This window comes from Nicotiana attenuata, unplaced genomic scaffold, assembly GCF_001879085.1.
Source record: "Nicotiana attenuata strain UT unplaced genomic scaffold, NIATTr2, whole genome shotgun sequence".
Classification (NCBI taxonomy): domain Eukaryota; kingdom Viridiplantae; phylum Streptophyta; class Magnoliopsida; order Solanales; family Solanaceae; genus Nicotiana; species Nicotiana attenuata.
This window is the reverse complement of record NW_017671471.1, coordinates 242,583-248,065: the sequence shown is the minus strand read 5'-3', so window position 1 is coordinate 248,065 and position 5,483 is coordinate 242,583. Positions and strand designations below refer to the sequence as shown.

The 5,483-nt window shown below is 34.6% G+C and overlaps 1 long non-coding RNA gene across 1 annotated transcript; it reads right to left on the bottom strand.

Moving 5' to 3' along the window:
* Positions 1-535: 535 nt before the first annotated feature.
* Positions 536-4,854, bottom strand: LOC109208495. The gene is made up of 4 exons (XR_002065172.1): positions 4,643-4,854; positions 4,205-4,308; positions 3,037-3,227; positions 536-2,495 (listed from the first exon to the last, which is right to left on the bottom strand). It is a non-coding gene; the product is annotated as an uncharacterized LOC109208495 (long non-coding RNA).
* Between the last annotated feature and the right edge of the window lie 629 nt (positions 4,855-5,483).

Sequence of the window (5,483 nt, the reverse complement as noted above, 5' to 3'; positions counted from 1 at the left end):
ACTTGATTAAGTATTTTCTTGCTAGATCATCCCAAGTGTGTATCGAATTCACGGACTCCTTTTGCAACTATTCTTTAGCTTCCCCCAGCACTAAAAAGGGGAACAGTGTTAGCATGACGTAGTCTTTGGAGACGTTCGAATAATTGTAAGTGTCTGTAATTTACAGGAAATTCTGGATCTGCCGATGCGAGTCTTCATGAGATAAACCTACATATTGCCCTGTGGATTGAATAAGCTGTACCACGCACTGTTTGAGTTCAAAGTGACCAGTAATATCAGGCTTAACAATAGCCTGAGTCATATTAGCAAGATTGGGCCTTGCGGCATCTATCACCGGACGCTCTTCATTACCTGCCATCTCTAGTGGTTGTGGTTGAACTACGATGTCCAACTCTCTTTCTATTCTAGTTCTAGATTATACTTCCCTCCTCAGCCTATGAAGTGTTCGTTCAATTTCAGGATCAAGAGGAAGGAGGTTGTTTGCGCTTCAACTCCTCAGCATTCAAGAGAAGAGCCTACGTTAACACAAACAAGGCAAACTGAAAATTAAAACTTGAACAAATAACTAATAAAAGCTTAACTCAGACAAGTAGCTAATTTCTAAGTCCTCGGCAACGGCGCCAAAAGCTTGTTGCGACCAAACACACTCACGTAAGTATATGTGGCCGTCAAGTAATAGAGTAGTGAGTAGAGTATCGTTCCCACGGAGACTTATGATTAACTTTTGACTGATTCAAACTTAAATAACTTATCGATTCAAGATATTTTTCACAAAATGTGTAAGTGATTAATTTACTACCTAAAAAACTATCAAGCAATGAAGTTACAAGAGATCAACCACAACACTTAGGCTATTTCTAATAAAATTAGTAGGAGAGGATATTCCAGGGTCATATACAAGCTAACAATCTTGTTGCGTTCTTGGCTAAAACTGACTAATTGATTTATCTGGTTTGTTGATTGATAGGGTTGACATTACTCATAAGAATCTGTCGAGTCTTACTCGCCTATTCAAGCTAAATTAATACCTATATGTCTATGGAATTATGACTAACAAGAATGCATTTATATTTCCTGTATTTTAACCAAGCAAGATAATTAGGTATATTTACATCCTAATTGCGAATTCGTTCCCCGACGCCTGGGTTCAAGAACTTCCTCTATTTAATCCTATCTGCAATCTAGAATTCCCACTTTCGAGTTCAACTCTAGATTCGTAGATAGAATTTCACTGTTAGCTACGTATCAAAATAATTAAGAACGGAATTAAATAAACAACCCAATATGATAAAATAACACTCGTAAATTTAAACTTTAAACGTCAACACTCATGTAGCAACCATGACCCCATAATAAAGTTCTTAGCCACTCATATTCATCAAATCATCAAAAATAATGTTTTCAAACATAAATTCAATGAACAATAGAAGAAGAATGAGCAAAATGCCAGGCATTATACACAAGAATATGCATACTTTAAGCCGAATATCACTGATAGCGGTGGTTGCTAGTGAGCTGTTTATCCGGATTTTCTTGGAGATTTCGAGGTAGTATTGTTGTTACGTTCGCATGCCTTGAAGTCTCCTCCTTTATCTTATGATATTACTGTTTAGTCTTTCAGACAATAACAATAGTGTATTTTATTCAAACTTTGTATTTAGTACTTTAACTCATGCACTCGGTGACACCAAATTTTGGGTGGTTTCAAATATATTATAATTATGACTTCAGTTATTTATGTTATTCCGTTGTTTGAAACTTTTTCTTATTGTTGTTGAATTTTAATCCATCACATCTGCTATTGGCTTGCCTAGCAATCGGTGTTAGGCGTCATCACGGTTCCAATGGAATTTTGGGTCGTGACAGTAATTCTCAAAAGAAAAGATGTCGACCGTTAATAATTTTTTACTCACTTTTCTTAATAATTTCTTTGAGTCATAAAAATGAGACAAAAGTAGTATATTAATCCCACCACATTGAAGTACGTAATTAAGAAGTTAGTCGGCCACAAAAATTTCTCAAAACTGAAAGCTGCTACTTATTGAAATACACCACCAGTACGTCAGAATGGCTTAAGTTACAGAGATATACGACTTCATATTGAATGCAGACATTCAGTATTCAATTTAAATATCACTGTTGATTGTTGAAGAGTGGGCCAAATATTAAAAGCTAGAGCTTCCTCAGCAGAATTAAGTAGGTGTAGTATCTTTGTAGGGACAACAACTTCAACTATAAATACTTGCTCAAAATAATTGGTGAAGTCCAGCTCACAAATATCTTAGGAATTGAATGTAATGTGGAGAGTTTTGAGATACACTCCAACAAAACCTAGCATATACTACAATTAAAACAATGATGTCTCAACCCAAACAAGTGGGGTACTCTCAATGACATTGGCATGGCATGAATTAGCCTAAACAGTAATGCCAAGTTCAAGACGAGCACAACGACTTGGCATGGCATGAATTAGTCTGAACAGTACGGCTAAGTTCCTGTTTAGCTTGAAAATTGTAACTACAATTAGATTTGATTTTGTGGTCCTAAAAATACGTGATTTATTTTTATGCCAGCTGTTAGGCAGTAGGTACTAAGTGTGAGACTAGAAAATAAGATATGAACTTGAAGGCAGTATTTTAAGCAAATCGAGTGGCTGGGAATCGGGGCCTCAAGCCAGGTTATTTGGGGCCTCGAGGTCGAGCTAGGTGAGCACAATGACTGACCAAGACTAGCATCATACTCGAAAAGAATTCTTAATTCATGCATATAAGTGAATTCAACACTTATATTTAATGATTTAAAGATTTTGAATTTATTAAGAATATGGCTTCAATTTTATACTACTACTCAAAATCTTTTACGTTACCAAATAATTAATCAATAAAGAGAGTGAAGGGTAGAATTGAAACACATGACGTATTGACATCATAACCAATCAAGATGAGCATTATCATCATTCACCGGAAGTATTTAGTTTTAGGATTAAGTAGAAACTCACATTTGAAAAATAAAGTATAAACAATGGATTGGAATTACCTCTTTCACAAGATATTCTCAGGCACCAAACTTGACCATTTATACTTGTCATCTTTGCACCAATGCAGCAACAAAGTGTAATCGAATTAACAGGGAGAAGCACCTGGTAGCGCCATCACAAATATTGAATCTACTTAAAGAATTAGACATGTATTTGCACATCTTTCAGCAACTCCTTCTGATTTAACCTCCTAATAGAGAAATCAAATATGTTTTTTTTATCAGAGCTTCTCAAAGGCCTAGCAGTCGCACAAACATAAACAGCTCTGACACGAAGGGATAAACTTGCTAAAATCAACCAAAAAAGTACATGAGTATCTAAAGCGCCTCAACTACTCCATTGGGAAGAGTACAATTACGCCTTAATATCACTTTTCCTTCAAATGCATGCGAAAGTTCTTAGGTGATATATAATTCAGTTGAGATTTATTTAGGAAATATGAATGTAGTTTTCTAATAGTGCTAGCATATATAATGGTGGAAGCACAAGAAAGATAGGTGAGGTCCTCAACAGAAAAATTATCAAGCCAATATAAATGATGTTCCTTCACACAATTTTCATCAATGTAGTTGGACGGAAGTAATAGAAGCTCACCACTGTCATGTTTATCCTTGTTTAAATAATCCCTGTTTCTGTATGTTGGTAGCAGCAAACCTTGGTTTAAACATTTGGGTAATTAAAGTAACTTGCTGCACTTTCAGTTTTATATTATCACTATAAACATATGAGAAGGAAAACCCTATGTTTATGGGTTCATTTCTTCCAGCTTCATGTACCACTCTTAGAACTTCTAAAAAATAGTCCCATTTTTCTTTTATAGTAAAGACCTATAGCCTCTAACAAAAATGCCTTTTACACAGAACAACTGTACTTCATCTTAATTTCAACTTTACTTTCCTCCAATTTCCTTACCTTTTATGTGTGTTCATTGAGATAAAGATTTTGTATTCTTTGCCCATAGATTCGGAAGAATATAGCTGCTATAAGTTCTAACGACCCATCAGAAATTAAAGAATAATCGTCATTGGAGATAACTGTAACATATAAATTGCAGAAATTCAAATACTATATCATTTTAACACGAAATATCGAATAAAATATAATGGACAAACTATTTATAGAAGAAACCAGATTAAGTAGCCAAAAAATTTCACTGAATATACTTACTGGATAAACAATAACGGCAACAAATGAACAATAAGGACCAACAACTGAGACGACGAAGAATGGATCCCATGATCTCTCATCATCTGCTTCACAAAAGAAGTGATCTATGCAAAGAAAATCCATAAAGCATTAGTTATATATGGAGAGAAAGAACAAAATTACCAGCAACAATTAGCAAGTTTAAGAAAATCCATATGCATACAAAGCTAGGAAGAAAAAAAACCTAAAAATAGGAAACGGAAAAATCAAAACATCGATTTTCGGCAGATGAACTCGATGAATAAATTAACTTTCTGAGGAAAATTGCCCTTTCTAAATTCAAAAACCTAGCAAACACATAGGTGAAAAAGAGATAGACATGCATCTACAGAATAATTGAGGATGCGTGAGAGAATAACAGCTTTGGAAATAGCTACACAGTGTAATCAATTGACTAACCGTCTGGGATTCATTGCTGAAAATGTTTATCTATGAGTCAAAATTGATAGTTATTGGAACTATGGAGTCGGAGAGGTAGAGAGGGGGAGTGGAAGAGTCGAGAGAATTGAAAAGCTATGTTCAGTGGATTTAGAATCTCCTAAATGAAAGAAGGTGAATTTATCAGAAAGGGCTCAGATTGCGCTCAATTTACTGGAATACAAATCGATAGCCAAAGTAATAAATGCAAAATCGGGGGTCGTTTAATAAAGGAGTGGTAAGGGTTTTTGGTCATGACATGATAATGAATTACTTTTGAAGGGACAAAGTACGAGCCACCAATGCTAGATTTTGTGTTGTAATTACATTTTTACCCTTCGTCGTCCATGGGAACCTTCACTTATTATATAGTTAAATATTTGTTACCTAAGTCGCATCTATATACATCCGCCTTTGCGATGCCAATCCATGGATATATTATGAGACTAAGGACATAAATGCCCTATGTGCAAAAATTAATTACCCGCGTCTGCTCCCAAATTACAAATTATCAGCTTTGCTCCTTACGCCTAAAGCTTAATATTTTATCGGTACATTATCTACATAGCTTCATAGGTGGCTTGGATCAACTAGCAAACATGATAGTTAGTGATAGTTTTAAAAAGAATTGTTTTTCGGTTGTCATAATTGCTTTTTTCGTTCTTTGTGTCAAGCTTAACGTTTTGTGTCAAAATTGCTTTCTTATTACTTGTATTAAGATAATCTTTAATATAGAAAAGAATTGGCATACTTTTTGAAGCACTTTTTTTTATTCACTTCTTTACTTTTTGTGTAAAATAATAGTAATATCTTAAATTTATAT